Here is a 20,665-nt window from a genome sequence, read left to right on the forward strand (position 1 = left end):
CACTCAAAATCTCTATGTCCATACTTCTTGCAAGTGTAGCAGTGACCTTCAAATCTTAGTGTTTTGATGGTTCTAGTCCTCTACTCATGTGCCTGATGACCTTTCTTGTTGCACTTATGACAGTGACCCATATTTTTAGGTTTTTCATGTTTATGGGTGCTCTTGCTCCTACACACATTATAGGTATTCCCTTTTTACCACAAAAATGACAAGTAGGTTTAGTATTCTTACATCTATCACTTCTTTCTTTTGCAATCTTGGATGACTCTCCTTTTTTAGTACTAGAGTATCCTAGTCCTAAAGTGTCATTGCTAGATCTTGGTGATTTTAGTAGCTATTCAAAATACTTGATAGCCTCATTAGGTTTGTTGAAGCTCTCTAAAATCTCTTTTTCTCTTCTCAAGTCATTTTACAGTTGTTCATTTTGCATCTTTAGTGTGGAGGTCTCAATTAACATTCAGTTCATGATGCGCATTCATCATCTGGCTTAGTGTGTCTAGCTACATGTTGGAAATTATTGCAAGCCCTATTGACTTTTCCTCCAATTTTTGGCAAGGTTTCTCTTGTCTTCCTCTATCATAGGCTTTTCTTGAATGGCTCTTTTCTTCTATTCAGTCACTTCACAAAGCATAATGGCTCGAGATTCTTGTTGAATCTTGAGAGTTTTGATATCTTCTACTTGAGCTCTATTCTTCTCCATCAAGTCTGCTATTGCTGCATCAAACTCCTTGGAATCTCCTTTTGCAAATAGTTTTGAGGTGTCAATCTCTTTGTACTATGTATCATTATCAACTATGGAAATCTCTCTTCTTCTCTTTAATAATTTTCTCAGTTCTTCCCTAGCTTCTTATAGAGAATGTAGAATGAGATGTATCTCAATTTACTTGTTCTCTATTGTTTTCCCAAGTTTGTAGACTTCCATCTCCAAATCTTTTTCTCCAAGTTATAAGGTTTCTCCTTGTGAGAACTTGGCTCTGATACCAATTGTTGGTATTTACAATTGGGAAGATTTACTTCTAAGAGGGGGGGAGCGGGGGTGAATCAAAAGTAACAATATTTTATCCTCTACAACTTGTAACTAAGATTATTCACATGTATCTAACACATATAATTAAAATGAAAGTAAAGACGTTCATGGAAATAAATAATAAAAAAATTTGGGCACACATAAACCCTCCAAAATGAGAAGGTAAAATTGGGGTGGGGATGACACCCACAACTTAACATTGCAGAAATATGTAACTAGTTAAGGTTACAAAGTTTGACCACTATCAATGGCCTACCCTATGATAGGCTTGCCCTGTTAAAGGCATTACACCTTGTCAAAAGTGACTTGTCTAAAGGATTTATGAAAATTTACCTACAATGTCACCCTGTTAAAGGATTTAACACCTTGTTAAAGGTTCTAGAAAATAGTTGTTAAGCCTATATGTCTTAATATACTTTCCATTCTCCTAATACAATGGTTAGAAAGTATAGTAGAATGTGTTGGCCTGATGACTTGCAATCTTTAATTTCTAGTTCCAGATCCTTGTTCTATTCAATTTGATCTAATCCTTCCTGATCTAATATATCACTATTTGAAGTGTTGATACTCTATTCTTCACAAACTGATTCTATAATGATGTAATTCCTCTAAGCCTTCTCACCCCTTCCAAAAATTTGCAAGTATTTTCACATACATTCCCACACGACCTTTTACACTTCCACTCAACACTAAATTATGGGGTTTTGACCTCCTTATAAATATTTTTTCGACTTATGGTTAGTTATGAATCCACGATCAAGATTCATCCATCTCAACTCTTTACACTTTTCTTATTGGTTGCATGGTTTCTCCATTTTTCTAATGAGTTGCATGTTGATTACATAGGGAATGTAATAGATTTGATCTTATCTTTTAGATCCTTCAAGATTCATCTTGAGTTGGCTCAGAAATGGTTTACATCTGAGTTTGTGAAGTTACAAACTCATATGCTAATTCTATGTTATTTGGCACCTACTAATTGCTAATGCTCGACACATATAATAATTTTGTCTTGCTTGGATCTTATACTTTTCTCGACACATATACTAGCTTGGCATGTATCCAGTGAAAACTACTTTGTGGCAGTATCAAAAGATGCAACCAAAGGTGAAAAACTCTTTGAGGCACCTAAGGATGAGATATTTGATGCACTTTTGAGTCACTTTTAGTAGAGACCATCTATGATAATACAGCCAATAGAACCAATTAATCTGGGAATTGAGGAACACCCTCATATTATACATCTTGTACAATCTTTATCTATAGAAGAAGAAAAGGATTTTTTGGCTTTCTTCTAGGAAAAGAAGATCAATTTTTCATTGACCTACTCTAATATGATACACCTAGTTCTTGACCTAATGATGTATCATTTTTCTATCCCACTAGGAGTGAAACTTGTCAAACAAAACTTAGTAATGTGCACCCTCATGTGGCACTACTTGTTTAAGTTAAACTAGAAAGTTTCTTGAAAGTTGGTTTCATCTGTGCTATTTATTATGTTGAATGGAACTCAAACATAGTTCTAGTCTCAAAATAAGAGAATTCTATGAGACTTTTTATTGATTTTCAAAATTTAAACAAACCATGTCCTAAGGATGAATTTTCACTATTAAAACATGATATGATAGTAGACATGAAAATAGGATATGAAATGTACTCACTAATTAATGCTTTTCTTCTTATAATCAAATCAAAATTACACTACAAGACCAATAGAAAATTTCTTTCACTTGTGCATGGGGTACTATTTGCTAGAATGTAATACCATTTGGTTTAAAGAATGTTGGTACCACATATTAATGAGAAGTTATGACAATATTTCATGAGATGATGAATAAAATTATGGAAGACTGCGTTGATGATATCTTGGTCAAATGTATACAACAATAAACTCATCTTAAAGATCTGGTACCTATGCTAGATCACATCAAAATATTTTGTCTTAGATTAAATCCTAAGAAATGTGTCTTTGGTGTCACATCAGGGAAGCTACCTTGTTACATTTTTTTGCAAAAGGAATCCAAGTTGACATAGAAAAGATTAAAGCTAAAATGGAAATTCCTCCACCTTGCAACATCAGTCAAATGAGAGGGCTACAAGGAAGACTTCAATCTATTCATACAATCATATCATAGTTAGTGGATAAATCACCACCTTTAACAAAGACATTGCATAAAGGTGTGAAATATGATTGGAAGAAGGATTGTGATGAAATATTAATGTGGATTAAAAAATTTCTTTCTATTCCTCCAATATTGGTGCCCACTATTTATGGGAAGCCTCTCATTTTGTACATCTTTGCAATAGACTATTCTCTAGGTGTCTTTCTACCTCAAGAAGAAAACAACAATATGGAATTATTATTGACAATTGGCTAATCAAGATATGTAGTAGTTATCATTTATGGCAACACATAATGTGCATGCTCACAAGAAACCTTAGAAATAAAGATACTTTGTGTTTGGTAATTAGAAAATTGTCTAAGTATAGAGTTTGGTTTATAGCAGTGTATTGTTTTGTTTACGACTTGTTGCTGACACCATATTATGACTAGTGAAGTTAGATGGAGATAGTATACATGTCAGTGATGATGTGTATAACCTCAAAAGTTAGTAAGAATTGTATGGAACAAAGATAATCATGTTTCAGGAAAAATAGAACAACAAAATTGAAGGAAAGGATTATTTTGTTTACAAGATAATTACTTGTCCAATTAGGGCCAATATCCTAGATGTCTACTCTAAGTGAAAAAGATGAATTATGTTCTCAGTTGACCCAGCATAAATTTTTTTAAAGGCATGGTATTTATGTAAATGACATTTTTCAATAAGAAGAGAGCTATTGTGCTATCCTGTAATTGTGATTGTATGAGAAGCTTTTTGAAAGATATTTTGTGATCTAAGATTGAGTTGAAGATAAGAGATTAGTCAAGGAAGAAGATACATCACCTATATTTCAAAAAAATTATCATCTATTTGGGTGATGAGCTCTTCTTGTAATTGGAAATGCATGTTTGGGTAGTGGGCTCATCTTGCATCTACTCTACTACAACTCCTAATAGGGCTGGAATATCCTAACAAGGATTCAAAGTCTCTTAATAAGGACCTCTTATACTAAATTTTCTCATTGACTCCTAACAATGTCCATCCTCTAACAAGGAACTTGTATATCAATATATTATGAACTAGGTATCATCTCCACTAGGGATTTCCCTTGGTTAGCATTTCCCTAGTTAAGAAAATATGGTGTTGTGAGTTATCCTTGTGCATTATTACTATTACTATTCAGCATTAATTTATTGTTTTTTTATGCATGGTTTAAAGTAAGAAATAATATCCAGTTGCAAAAAAAGTTTGTAGATTACTGATTCACCCCCCCTCTCACTAATCCCTATTTCTAATAATTGGTATCAGAGCATAGTTACTTTGAAGAAGCTTAATAGCTTGAGTAAGATCCATATGGATACAGAACAGTTGATGAAGAATGTTGAAAAATCTCTTGAACAAATTGATCTCCTTACTAAGGAAAGAGATCAGCTAAAGGACAAATATGAAGACTCCAAAGTATACATTGGTCAATTAATCGAAAAGATTGAACATCTCAAATCCAAGCTTGAATCTATTGCATCTAGAACTAGTGATGATGATTATTCAAAATTAAAGATAGAGTACAAAATCTTGAAGCATGAATTGAAGATTACGCATTCAAGTTGACTTTGAGAAATGATCCTAGAAAAATTGAATCTAATTTGAAGATTGAAAATGCAAATCTAAGAGCATGTCTAGCAAAGAAAGCATATGAGTTTGAAACATTGAAATAATATCATGAAGAACTTCATAAGTACAATACTATTGTGAAAGGTGAATTAATTCAGTGCAAGCAGTAACTTGAGAATCTTTATTCAAGCAAAAAAAAGATTGATGGTTCAATGTCAATACAGAGATTTACTTATGATAAGGCTAGTCTTGGTTATCTAATTAACATTTCTACAAAGAAACCTAGGATTAGATCATATCTAAAAGAAAAACGAAAATCTGATAACAAGATTGAATCCAATCAATCTTCTGACAAATCCAAAGAAATTGAGGGAAAATAAGGAAGTTGAAATTTTGGGTGAACCAAAGAAAGTAGAATTTCCTAAGGAACCTAGGTATGAATTTAGAAGTGCTTCTTATGTAATGAAATATGTCATATCAAAAGGGATTGTACTAATAACTCATTTAATCATCTTAAGGAATTTTACTGTCAAAATTGTCATGGTGTGGGCCATAATATAATTAATTGTAGGAAACCTAAGTATGATAATGATAGAAGAAATAGTAGAATGTCTAGAAATATGAACCCTATCGATTGAAGAAGATATAATGAAAGGACATTGAAAGAAGGAAGATCTTATGAAGAAAAAAGACTCATCATGTGTTATAGTTGTAACAACTTAGGACACATTGCTCGAAATTGTCATGCACCTGATGATCAGAAAAATCCTAGAACAAGAGCACCATTATGTTAGTTATGCATCAACTTTAGATATACAACAAAGTACTGCATAATGGAAAAAAACTTAGGAGATAGAAGGAACAATGGAAGAAACTTCAGCAATAGAAGGAATGCTAGAAAGAACATCAAACATAACAAAAAGAACCATGAAGAGAACTCCAAAACTAACAAAGAAAATGAGGAACATAGAAACATAGTTAGTGAACATTGAGAAGAACTTAATGAGGCATTTGTGAAAGGAGTAGATATCTCAAATGAAAAGCTAGATGATGATGAGACAAGAAGATAAATGTTAGTTATTGAGTTTGATTCAACTAAGTTGAATTAAGCTTATCCATAGCATTAGAATTTGAGAACTACATCTAGGGATTAAACTAAAGGTAGAAATTTTTTGAAAAGGTGTATTCAGTTAAGGTTAGATGGTACCTAAGCTTTCTTGTAATTTGGACCTTATCTAAACAAGTTATGAAACAATTCAGAGTTACTGGTATTACAATAAAGGTTAATTCTATAACAAAAGATGAAAAATATGTTTTTATAGAGAATTTCATGGATAAAAGTCTTGTAGAGATATTTCATGATGGAAAATAGCTATGAAAAACCTTGGGTGGTATCTAGAGATCAAATTGATGATCTTGAGTAGTCATTTGATTACAAAATGTAATTGATAGCTTTTTCATTTCTACAAAGTATGCAATTAATGCAAGTTCAAGTTGATTGAATAAATGGAGTACAAAATTTACTTTCACTTCATTGTGAATACATCCAAAGAAAAGAGAACTCAAAAGCAACTTGTCAGAGTGATTTTGAAGCAAACCTTATTTCCAGAATGAGGTATTTTATCATATTTTCATGAATTTGTTTGGTAAAAGTTATAAACTATTTGATAATATAATGAATATGTTAGTAGTACACAATTTTGAGAATGAGGATAGACCTAAGTTGAAGGTTGTTTCCATAAAATCTCTTGAAGGAAACCCTAACTCAACATTATCTATCACTCCAAACAATGTAGGATATCTTGAAGATGTAGGAAATTTTCTAAATAGTAAGTTCGAGTCTATTGGTTGTAAATATATGAACAAAGAGGGAATTAGTTTTCAATTAGGACATGACTGTGAAGCCCAAATTTGAACATTTAAGGGAACTAGACCTATTGAAATATCACTTCTACCATGAATTGGACACAGATAAGTGAACACATATCATATTAAGTAGAATACATGATGGGAAATTATGGATGAAAGATAATGTAATTGATATTTTTGTTGACCTTATTCATGAGGTAACTAGCCTTAGTAAACAAGGTAGTGCATTGATAGTTGAGAAAATGGTCAAGAAGAAAGTTGAGAATTATACCAGAGTAGTATATAATGGAAAGTCTATGGCGATCAACACCATCAAGCAAGATAATGTAAAATTTTTGAGTAGAATCATTTCCTATTCTATGTGTGAAAGCTCAAAGATTGATGAAATATTAGGCGGATTCATCTATGAAGCTTATAAGATATGTGTAGAGAAGGAACAAATGAATCTTAGTGAAATTATAAGAATGCAACTCTTAGAGAACCTAGAAAAGATCAAGATGACAAAGAATGGTTTGTTTAGATTTTAGTCATCAATTAATCACATATTTTTTCATGTACTTAAAATATTTCCTTATTTATTACTCACAAACATAATGAGAAGTGATAGATGTACAATGGAGAAGATTAAAGAAGTATGCATAAGGCATCCTATAGATTAGATATTGGATAGTGGAAATTTCATAATGAAAACATTTTAGAATCAAATGAAATAGAGATTCAAAATTGTAGCTACAATTTTAGATAGATTTAAGGAAGAGATTTGCATCATGGTTGATACAGATTTTACCTATATTCAAGTAGTGGAACCTTAGGAAATATTTCTTGATCACTTGAGTTATGAACTAAATGATGATACAAAGTCAGTTATATCAATTTATTATTGAAATCAGAGAAAGAGAAAGTGGAATATAGATTTGTTAGCTATGATGAGATGACCCAAATAGCTCATTAGTAAACATTGGAATGAGATTACACAAAAAGATATGATATATTATGAAGAAAACACTATTAGAGGCTAGTATGATAGAGAGTGAGTCTAAGGTTATAAGACAAACTATGAAGCAAGGAATACTAAATGTGCAACCTTAGTCAGTATTTGTCGCAGAAATATCTTCAAAGAAAAGCATTCCATATGTAGAAATATCAGATGTGAATCCTAGCAAGCCTAAGAGAAAATATGGAAGATTGGTGGGAGTAATGACAACTAAGACAAAGCGGGTAAAACAACAAGACACTGGACCAAGCAAAAGACAAAAAAAATTGTTGACAATTGTTGAGTCTAGTGATGAAGAGGAAGAAGAACAAGAAATCAAGAAAGTCAAGAAAGTGACAATGGAAAAATAATCAGTAGGCAAAGCTTAACAAACCTAGAAGCCAAAGATAGAGAAGATCAACACAACTATTGTTAATGAAGCTAACTTTGTTCAATGAACAAATTTTATGATTTGTACAATAGTTTTGAGAAGGATTAGATTGATATCTCTACTATGAGATATATCATAGAAAACAATATGAAATTGAATGATACTGAGAGTGTAGTAAACCAAAAAGTCTATGAAAGACTCATAGAGAAGAAGGCACCTACAATAGAAGAAGATCTAGAACTTTAGAAGTCTATGCTTAGAACCATTTCCAAGATGAATGATGAAGAAAAGATTAAAAGATTGTTGAATAATCTCACACCATATTTGAGAAATAAAGTGAGACCATTTCTATTTATGGTTGGTGAAAAAGATAAGCTAAGAAGTGAGACTATGGAAACTATTAGTCAGATGTTGATAGAGTTAAAGGCAACATCTCCTCTAGCACCTAAAATTTCAGAAGTGCAAATAAGAGGTGGCACTATGCAAATTGATCATATAAATGTTGCCATTAACATTGATGACACCAATCCATTTGAAGGTTCCAAACTTAATGAACCAAATATTCAGGATATTGAGAAAAAACTTGTTGAGATAATGGGTGTTGCACACATTGCATAATATTGTTATATTTTATTTTATTCTATCACATAATGTTTCACCTAGATGGATGTGCAATATGTAAATATTCCCATGGAATATTCTTGATGACTTGTATTGTAACATTGTGATAATATTTCATGTAATTATTTAACATTGGAGAAAATAATTTAATGCCCAATATTAAATATGGGGTTAGTGGGTTAGGTAGCACATGGTTTATGTAATACCACTTGGTGGTTTTGTGGGACTTGCTACTATATAAGCAACCACAAGGGTAGTTTTTGTAGAGAGAGTAAGAGTGAAGAAGAAAAAAGGCAAGAGTTGAGCGGGACAAGGCTTGACAGGTTAGCCAAGGGAGCATTTGTGAAGGTTGGAAGCATGGCATGAGATGTGTGGATTCATGCTTGTTCACATAGTTGTATTGCAATGGTATTTTTGTTGAATAATACATGGTGATGGATGCTTTTGGAGGCTAGGTTTTTCCCTCAATGAGGGTTTCCCAGGGTATATCTTGTGTCACATTTTGTGAGTATGTTGTCTATTCTCTTGCATTTGGATTTTAATTTTGTGTTCATTTCAGATCTATTATGGGTTATGCGGAAATAGTGGTTATATTCTTTGTTGCCAAGTTTCCTTACAAGTGGTATCAGAGCTATGGTTTTATTATTGTAACCCTAGATTGAATCCATGGGAATGCATGAGAGGATAAAAGAAAGGGCAAGATATATGAATGATTTATTATAGATCTTAGGGTTTTGGATTTGCTGTTATGATGGGATGTTAAAAGATTTGGGCATGTGAAATTTTTGGACAAAGGATTTTTTTGATGTTTCATTTAAATGAGGGTTTTTGGGGGTAGCTTGCAGAAATGATCTCCTAGGTAAAAACATACCTCGCCATTGGATCTGGGTCGACATTTCCATAAATTTTGATATATAATATGCCCTAGTTTGGCCATGTTTAGAGGAAATGAAAGAGTTTTTTGGTTTCAGCCCATGATGGCATCAAATTTACTCCCATCAAAATTTTTGTCATAGAAAAAATTAAAAATTAAAAATCACACTAAAAATGGTAAAAAGATTGTCTTAGTAAAATGGCCATAACTTTCTCTCTAAATATCAGATTTCAGAGTTCTTATAGGTGTTGGAAAGCTAATTCAAAGCACTACAACTTGGTATAGGTTTGGTTATGTGATTTTGAGATTTTGTTAGGTTTTAAGAGCCCTAGAGTTAGATGTTGTTTATTTTGAGCATAGATTATGGCATAACTTGGGCATAAGGAGTCAAATTTTGGACTTCGAGTAGTCAACAAAAAGCTCTTGAAAAGTTCTACACATTGGTTTAGATTTGGTGCATGTTTGGCATGATATATTTGTTGATACATTAATCTGAATAATTTATAGATATATTTTGACTATGGTAACATTGTGAGTTTATGGCATTGGAAGATTTAAGATTTGATGTCATTGTATACTCGATTCATTATTTAGATTGGTCTCATGATGATATGGTTATCAATGTTTGGTTTCGATATGTATGATGACTTGTTGGATCTACAAGTTGTGCAGTGTTGTAAGCAATCTATACTTACAGGTTGCATTTATAGCTTGGTTATGGGTTGTCTTTGCTCATTGATCTTTCATTATTAATGCATATTCAGATTGGTGGCTTGGATTTGGGTTGGCTATGCCCTAAGTCACATGATTTTCTAATTATTTCTTCATGTAGAAGGGATGAGATGATGTTACTAGGTACAATCATGGTGGAGGATTGTGGTTGACTATTTTATCTTGACATGTTGGACATATTAAGAGCCAGATGCTCGGTTCATGGATGTGATCATGGTGTCATAGATTTTGGCATGACATGATTGGATATACAAGTACATCCTTGATGTTCATTAGCTTGGATTTTTTGATTTAGTTATGGTGGTATATCTTCTTAGTTGAGGATCAAGGTTATTTGGTTTCTTTTGAGGAGCTCATGATGTGCACTTTGAGTTCTTTGATGGCTTAATGCCTTGGTTGATTCTCATGGTTAGAGGATGGATTTTTTCATCATTATGTCATGGATAGCTTGGATACATGATTTAGTGGGAGTTTGTGACAGTGATGGGGTGACAGTGTAGGATTAGTTCCTGGTTTAGTTTGGATCTTCATATAGAAGATGGATTTTATGATGCCATAGGTAACTTGGTACCACAGTTGAGTGGGAGTTGTTGGCATTGATATATTTATTGAGTGTTTGCAGATGTTGGAGGTTTTTCTTAGATCCTGTTGCTACAAAAGTGTCTTTGAAATTTGCATGGTGCACTTGTTATCTTCATGGTATGTGGAGATGATTCTTCTTGGTATATGGAGATGGTTTTCTTCATAGTGTGTGGAGATGGTTGCATCTTGAGGACTCACAGGGTTCTTGGAAAAGGTGTGATTTATGCTTTTATTTGGTATGTTATCCTTTGTATGAGGATTGTTTCATTATTATGTCATGGTATACTCTTGATATGCATTTAGAGTTGTTACATGTTATAGTATGTTCAAATGGAGCATGTTATCTCTTTTGGTTGAGATGGTTAGATCATGTTGTCATGTTTATTATGTTCCTAAGGCCATGGTTGGAACTTTGACATTGATCTCGGTTTAGTTTCTTGGTATTAAGTACACTAATCATAAGCTGGATACTTCATGATATTGTTATGTTGAATTTGGAGTTGGCATAGATTGATTGGTTATAGGTGCTCATGAATACTTAGAGATAGTGGTGATGCTGATTTCTCTTGGATTAGAGAATTATTTGTTTGGATGGTTGATGGTTTTAATAGGAAGTCGGAGGGGCAGTCCCCTGATATGGACTTAAGAGGAGATTTTTCTTAGATGAGTCTTGGTTGGAGACTTGGGTATCTTGATGAGCATTCTCATTCCCCACTCTTGGTCTACTTGGCGGTTTGCTACTTGAGAGGTATAGCCCATTGTTTCTCTCAGTTGCATTATATTTATGCTTGTCTTTCATGGATATGGATCTTGAGCTATGGTACATGAGTTAGTTCTGGAGGGTTCATTTGAGAGATAGTTTAGCATTGGTTATCTCTATGTGCATATGTTGTTATTCTGGTTGAGTTTGGGAGATGGTTTTATATTGGGTATATTCCTTGGATTAGGAATGGTTTATTGAGTTTGATCTTCTTGTGAGAGGATTACATCCACGATTAGTTATATGATATAGTTTGGGTGTTGTTGAGGCTTCTTGTTGGGGTTTAATGGAGGAGATCATACTTGCACAATTTACATCTACAGGTGTGTGTAGAAGGACATGATACAGGTTATGATTTGCATGGTTTCTCTGGTCTTGGTTATCTTCTTGGATGTTCAGTTTTGCCTACATTGGATTTGAGATTGGTTAGAGTTATGATCACTAGTTTGTGCTCATGTATGTCATGTGAGAGATGACATGGTTATTCATTTATCTTTTTTCCTCTGTTGGTTGTGGAGAACTTGGGAGAACATTGGAGATTTGTTATGAGAGTTGTTCTTGTAGGATATCAATTTATGTATTGTGGATGTCCTTGATACTACATGGATTCAATTCTTCGTTATATTGTGAGTGTATTGGTTATAGATTTGGCGTTATCTTTTGCAGTGGGAGCTTCTTGGTATATATGTGGCAGGTATTTCTCTTGAGGCTTGTGATTGCAGGTTATAGATTGGATATGTCGGTGATATGAGATTCACTTGTTATACCTTTTGGAGGTATGGATAGTTGGATGGGTTTGGCACTTTGTTGTGGGTGCTATTTCAGCTATGGATATTTTGAGAACTATGGATACATGTGATTACCTTTGGATTAAGTTATTTGTTCTTGGAATTTCAGTTGGTACAGGATTTTATGATCTTCTAATGTGCCAGGTTGGGTGGCTTTCTTTTTGGATGGCTTCTATGTATGTCCAGTCAGAGTGGCATAATAGGAGGTGAGATCATTCATGTTTGAGATGCTAGATACTTTGATTTTTTTGTGAGTAATAGGATGGAGCACTTGGTGTATTTTGATCCATGATGGTGGATGTGCTAGGAGAGATTTTTCCCTTGTTCATTTATGTGGCTATGGATTGACCCTATGCAATGTATACAACAAGTGGGACAGTGTTGAGATAATGGGTGTTGCACACATTGCATAATATTGTTATATTTTATTTTATTTTATCATGTAATGTTCCACCTAGATGGACGTGCAACATGTAAAGATTCCCATAGAATATTTTTGATGAGTTGTATTGTAACATTGTGATATATTTCATGTAATTATTTAATATTGGGGAAAAGAATTAAATGCCCAATATTAAATATTGGGTCAGTGGGTTAGGTAGCACATGGTTTATTTAATACCACTTGGTGGTTTTGTGTGACTTGCTACTATATAAGCAACCACAAGGGTAGTTGTTGTAGAGAGAGTAAGAGTGAAGGAAAACAAAGGCAAGAGTCAAGCGGGACAAGGCATGATAGGTTAGCCAAGGGAGCATTTGTGAAGGTTGGAAGCATGGCATGGGATGTGTGGATTCATGCTTGTAACATATTTTTCTTAGTTGTGGCTATGGCCATGAAGGCTTCCATGGTTGTATTACAATGGTATTTTTGTTGAATAATACATGGTGATGGATGCTTTTGGAGGCTGGGTTTTTCCCTCAATGAGGGTTTCCCAGGGTATATCTTGTGTCACATTTTGTGGGTATGTTGTCTATTATCTTGCATGTTGATTTTAATTCTATGTTTATTTCAGATCTATTATGGATTATGTGGAAATAGTGGTTATATTATTTGTTGCCAAGTTTCCTTACAAAACTAGGATAGATTGTAGAGGAAAATAGGCTACTTGAAGAAGAAAGGAGGAAAGTAGAAGAGGCCAAGCACAAATTGCTTGAGAAAGAAAAGAAAAGAAAGGAAGAAGAGGAAAAGAAGAAAAGATGAGAAAGAAAACAAAGAAAGATGAGAAGAAAATATTGGAAGAGAAGAGATAAAAGGAAAGAGAGGAAGAAGAGAGAAGAACAAAGAGGAAGCTAAGAAACAAAGGGAGAATGATACTAAACCATCTAGTTTATCCACTCTACTCTCTCTTGCTAATTTAACTACTAATGATGATGATCAAACATATTTGATCTCATCCCTATCAAAGCTTATACATAAAAATAGGATAGTAAAGAGCCTATAAAAAACCTTGATGGAGGTTACTGATAGACTACATAGTACTTTGGCAGTGCAACACACCAAATAAAATCCTAAATAGAGGGTACAAGTAGTGTTGAAATCATTTGACAAAGAGTTTACTAAGTTGTTAAATGTAGTAAGTTTACTAACTTGTTAAATGTAGTAGAAGCTAAGGCACAAATTTTAGATAATAGTAATTTTCTTAGCACCATCTGTTAGAATATTAAGAATGATTTGGTTAATCTTGATACTTGTATCAAATAACATTGGAAATGTCAATAGGATGGGAAAAATTTGTATATCAAGTGTACTTTATCATACAAGTTGACCAAGGAAATCAACAATTAGATAAAAGGAAAGATAAGTGAGCTAGAGGCTTTATCTAGCCAAATCCAGAATCCATCTTGCAAAATTGATGATTTTGAAGGTCAAGTGGCTAGTATCCACAATGATATCAAGAAACTAGAACTTCAAAAGGGACAAATTTTGAAGAGGATATCAGATTTTAGAGAGTCAATTGCTATAAAATATCTTTTGTTGAGAAATAGTTGGATGAACCTGTCAAGGCCAAGAACATCTATTCTAACATTTTATATTTAGATGTTAATGTAGTTGAGATTGCATCACATGCTTTATGTATAATTCTCACCTTAGCTAAATCCACCAAGGAACCATGGACTAAGGGTGTTGGTGTGATTTTTCATAGTATAGAAAAACTTCTAATATTTGGGTGAAAAATCACTTAAATCTTTGTTTCTTGCAGATTAGGGTTTTATGTTATGAAATCCTGAATCCTATTAGATTACCCTAGTTGTGCCCTATTTTGTGGGTTGTATTTTCCTTTTAAATGCTCAGTGTTTGTCTCTCAAATCATCCTTGAAAAGGCCCTAAGTGTGTAAAAACCCTTATACCTTTGTTTTGTGTTGCCCTAGTTTTCAAAAATTTCAAAAGGTATCGTTTCAAATATTTTGGCACGACATTTTATCTTAAAGATTTGTCTACATCAGAATACCTTTTTATCATTATGATAAACCTTTATGTACCTTAATTGTGATATTTTATTTTTAAAAAAGGATGCCAAGTTGGAATGTTTTTCAACACCGTTGATTTTCTCAAGATCAAGGGTCTCCGTATTCTCGCATTTTTGAGTTGTGAGGTCTTTAAATAATGGAGGGAAATCAATTTGTGACACGTAGCCCCTGATGGTTTTTGAGATTCAGTGTGCTACAAAAGGTCTCGTATGTCAACATGGGTCAAGACACTTTTACAGATTTGTCAGATTTGTCAGGACATGTTTTATTTTCTTGCCTTGTCATTGGTTGTTCAAATCAATGAAAAATTCACCTTATGATCAATATTCATCAATTTTGGATCTTGTTTAGATTTACAATTCTCGCATTTCTACATTTTGAAAATGTGAGGTCTTTAAATAATGCAGGTAAATAGGCGCATGACGCATGACAACGGTGACATCATAGGCCCGCCTTATGTAGAAAGGTAATAATAGTTTGTCCTCTGTGGTAGTTGTTAGATTACATGGAACGAAGAGGAAGAGTTTCATTGGTCCATTCAAATTGATTAAAATGCATAGTCATTGCAAGATTCTGATCACCATTGATTAAAGCAAGATCAACGGGTTGCGCTTTCCCGCATTATCAAGCTGCTCAATTTTTAAATAATATGAGAAATCGGGCATGGTGGGACCTAAACCAATCTTTAGGAAATGCACAAAATCATGCCATGCTAGAAGAGATTAAAAGTAATGAAGTACACTCATGGGTGGAAAGTGACAGGTTTGCCAGGTTGGAAGTAGTGATGTCATGGGCACAAAAATTTCAATTACTGCAATTAAAATTTTTAGAGCACATGGATTAAAGGGTAACATTTTCATTGGTCAAGTTGGTTTAGTGGGCTGCCAAATAAAGAAATCTTGGTTTGCTCTCGATCAGGGTAAGATCGACGGTGCCCACATTCCTGCATTTTCAAAATGTGAGGTTTTTAAATAATGCAGGCAAGTGGGCTTCTAACGCATAGCCAAAGATCCCAGAAATTTAAGAGACTTTCTTTTTTTGAAATGAAATCATTCGATCGAAGGGAGATCAATGGGTAGAATTCAAATTCAAGCTACAAAATGAAAATAGTGGTTACAAAAATAAATATGATACAAAGTTTCTTTCGTGTGACTTAAATACTCTGATATATCATGCAAATTTTCCATTATTGAAGCATAGTTACAGATTTTCTCTATGTGAAAGAATTTCCATAGATAGGGCATGAAATTTTTCAAGGGTTTTAACAAAATTCTAGAGAAAACTATAGAGAAAGTAGGGCAAATTTGGCAGGTAAGTGATCTATAACCAGCAGAAATAATATTTGTTGTTATAAAGCTTCTAAAGTTTTAAAGATGCCTCCATGAAAGGATTTTTTTGGGCAAACTAAATATTCAAAAAGGGGTGTGCATGATGATTTTCTAGAACAATTTCCTTTGTCATTTCATGAGATAACTAAGAGGAGGGAGTTGATTCCTAAAAACCCTAGAGTAGCTATATTAGAGGGTTTCTATGACAAAACCAATTGGGTACGAGATGCTTAGGTATCCATGGGGGGTTCGAAATTATTTAGAAAGTGGTTTTTAGAATGAAAACTAGATACTCCTCTGAGCAATGTTTGGGAGTTTGATATTGGAAAGTTGACAATCCCTACAGTTTTCTTCGACAGTGATTTATGAAAGGATTTGGCCAAGAAGTATGACCCAATTATAGGGTCGATAAAGAATCATGTTGGAGTAAACCTCTTTAGGGTCTGTCCTGAACTAATTAGAGAAGTTTTCAATCTTAAGCCTAACCATGCTATGCATGAAACTATTGACATGGGTAACCTACAAGCAATATCCCTCACATCCAGTTGTAGTAGATGCATTTCTTAATTTTGATCTACACTCATGTATTTTATGTGCTTATTTCTTGCAATGAAAATAGTAACCAATAAACTTGGATTTAGAATTTTTCATACCATGTTTGCTTTGATATATATTTGCAGTATGACCAATTTTTCCACAATGATAGCAAGTTGATTTGTCTTTTGGCTTTGCATTTCTCATTTCTCCGTTCCTGGATGATTTTTCTTTCCTAGTTCATAAATTTTCTAACCCATTAGAACAACTTGATAACTTCATATGTTCCTCAAAATATTTCATTTCTTTCTTTTGTTTGTTAAATTTCTCCATAGATTCCTTCTCATTCTTCAATTCATTCTTTAATATCTCATTGTGAGATTTTAGTTATGCAATATCCACATCTTTTTTATTTAGTATTTGATTTGTAGTCATTAGTTGATTCATCATACCCATTTGTTTATTTGTGAGCTTCTAGAGATCTGATAGCCTTTCTTCAAGTCTAGTAGCCATTACCCTCTTTTCATATTCTACCATAGTTCTATCTTCTTTAGCTTCCTTTCTTTGTTTAATTACTTAACATAGTCTCACTAATTGGATTTCATGTTCTCTTTTCAATGTTCTTATCTCTTCATTGAGGAGTTTTTTAATTTTCAAGTAGTTCAATGGATTATTTTTTCATTAGGATTGATTGGGTTAAATAATCCTTCAATTTCAACTTCTTCATAAGAGAATTTCTTTATCTATATAAAAATTTCCTTTCTCCATTTTAAAGAATCCTCCAGGTCTTGTCTCACCTGCTTTAGATTTTTTAGTGTGAATTGGATGTTGATCACCTTATTATTAATATACTTATGTAGTTTGAAATCCGTCATCTTCCAAGACCTAATCTCCAAGCATTTAAGCTTCTTCAAGGAACCAATGCTCTGATACCAATTATTTATTTATGGAAGAGTAAACTAGATACTAAGAGGGGGGTTGAATTAGGATCCATAACAATTTGTACATTTTCACATATTCATCCACATCCAATAGTAAATTATGAATGCAATACAATAAATGTAAACTAGATGTAACATGTAAATCAATTCAATCACATGTATGAAAGAAATAACACATGACATAGTATTTGTTACTGAAAAACCCTCCAAGGTGAAGGGAAAATATAGTTGGGGATGACATCCACAAATCTTCACTACTGTAGTAATAAAGTTAACCAATTAAGATTACAATGTTTGACCATAATATATGACCTACTATGTAAGGAGTTTTTTTTGTTAAAGACTTAAGAAACTATTAGGTTTCACCTAGTTAGAGGATTTGAAACTTACAACAAAGTAAGGTTTCTATTAGGAGATTTAAAAAAATCTATTAAGACCACCTTGTTAAGACACTTATCCTGATTCAAGTTTGTTAAAACTAACCTAGTACCCAACTCTTAGTTTTCTGTACAAGATTTTTTTGAGTCTTCTCCTTACTAACTAGTCCTGGCCTCTGATTTGATAACTCATGTCTTTCCCTTTCACTTTTGCTACTTAGGAATAAGTCACTCAATCTTTTAGATGATAAAAAAATCCTTGAATGACTTTTGATCTTCTTCTTTTGTATCTTAGCATGCACACGTAAGACCACTTTCTTAGTTCTCACATCCTCTTCATTTAGGTTAAGATCAAGACTTTATAAAGATTCCAGGAAGAATCTTCTAGATGATTCCATATTTTTCCTTTTTATCCTTATCATTGAACATACACATGGGCATATGTGACCCACACAATGTAAATATTCTTTAACAACCTCAAAAAGTATTAAATATTCTATAACAACCTCTTCAAAAATTTAATGTACCTTCTAAGTTGGCCTAATAATCATTTTTCCTGAAACTTTGTTCCTTTCCCAATTTTTATATAAACTTTACATTTCTTGGCCTCTATTGTTACCATTTCTTAGCATTTCTATTGCCCGACCTTTATTAACTTCCTGATGCTCAATGTATACTATATCACTCAATACCTATATACTTGGAATCACAGTCGATCTCTAATAACTTGCTTCATCACTAATTAAACTTCATCCATATACCATACTTTATTTGGCTTCTATAGAATTTATTGGTACATACTAGCTTGTGTATATAAATTGGTTTATGTATAGTGGCTCGGTCCTTGTGATGACCATCTAACTCTACCTTGTTAATGACTAAGTGACTAGCTCTAATAGACAATAGAGGTTAGAGATACCAACATTCCCAACCTATTGGTAACATATAGGACTATATCCTACAACATTAGATCATCTCCTATGATCCTTTTTGTAGACCACTATGTCAAACTCTTGCAGTGAGTGAATGTTGACCTACAACCAAAAATATTCATAACAAGAATCTAATAACTAAAATAGAAGCCTTGGTCCTTGAGTAAATTTCCATCCCTCCAAATCTTATTAGCATGAATTCTAATGATATATTTACGTGGGAATATCCTATAATTTTTCAAGGACACAAGATATTGTTAGCATAATTATGTGCTGCATTCATGACTTTGTTTGTCATTGATGTCTAGATATTAATGATTTTGTAGAAGATTGATATAGAAGCAAACAAAGATTGAGATAATAGGATTTGAGGATTGAAGATGAGGTTATCAATAATTGGGGACATGTAAAAAATTTCATGATGATGTGTCTAAAAACACATGAAAAAATATGAATGTAATTGATAGCTATTCAAAATTTATTGAAGACAACTTTTTGGTAGAGTTTTGGAGAACTGGTTTCTAGTAATTTGATTATATCTCCTAGTAGAGATAGAATTAGGTCAAGTGTAGTTGGACAGAGGTAGAAAATATTATAATGTAGATGGTGTGGTTAATCATTCTTAGTCTTATGTTGTAATTATAAAGGATTGTGAACATTACTAGCTAGTGGTGTTATGTAATTGTGAAAATATGTAATGTAAGGTGTACTATATTATCTTAATGCATGTCTATATTAATTATAAAATTGAGAAAGCCTTAACATGGCTCAATAATTAGTCTATTAACTAGGTATAAAGGAAACTTGTATTTAATGTTTTTAAGTGTGACAAAGAGAGTGATTATGTAAGAGATTATGGCTATAAGTGAAATATGTGTAATGAGAGTGGGAGAACTTGGATATGAGATCCTAGGAACCTAATATTGAATATCTTAAGATCAAATAAGTGTTTGTTGCAGATAAGGCATGAAGAGCTAATATAGAGATTCTATTTTGGCCAAGAGGTTGTAGTTAATAATTGTTTACTTATTATTTTTCAAAGGATAGTACAAAGATTAGTTGGATAGTGATTTTGATGGTCTTTCCCTTCAAGAAATTTGGATAGTGGGTCCTTCATCCTGCTGCAGTGGCAGAGAAGAGAAATGCTATAGGAGGCAACGTTGTTGAAAATGTAATAGGAAATTTAATGTTATGTTTTAATTGTTTTTAGTTTTTGAAGTTTGCAATAATTTCCTACAATGTGGTGGCATAAATGGAGGAGTGAAATGATAAACTCTCCAATTATAGCCACTTAGGACCATGTGTGTTTGTTTTAGTGGAGTCAGTTTTCTTTACATTGTAGTTTGAGTGTGAAATGATTTAAGAATCCAATCATATCCTGAAAAATGATAGATAGTTGGCAGCAGGACTATTCATAATTTTTGAAATAGTCTCTTATTCTTGGATAAGGATGTTTCATATTCCTTATATAGGGAGTCAGTTTTTAGAGAGGAAGAGAGGGAAAAAGACAAGTTTTAGTTTTGGGTCGAATTCGGTATGTTTGCAGAAATTAGTCTCAGTGCGTGGGTAATATCTCCCAAATGCACTATTGGATTTTCATGAGCTTTGGGTATGTTATTATAGGCTTAATTATTCCCATCTTCACTAGAGCGATCGAATATTTTTTAATTAGTTCAAAAGTTATACATGTATGTTCACGGGTCTATCTTGAGACAGCAAGAAGCAATGTTTTGCAGAAAAATGTACACCGAT

The sequence above is a fragment of the Cupressus sempervirens genome, chromosome 7, assembly GCF_028749045.1.
Source record: "Cupressus sempervirens isolate cs-2001-9-10 chromosome 7, ASM2874904v1, whole genome shotgun sequence".
Classification (NCBI taxonomy): domain Eukaryota; kingdom Viridiplantae; phylum Streptophyta; class Pinopsida; order Cupressales; family Cupressaceae; genus Cupressus; species Cupressus sempervirens.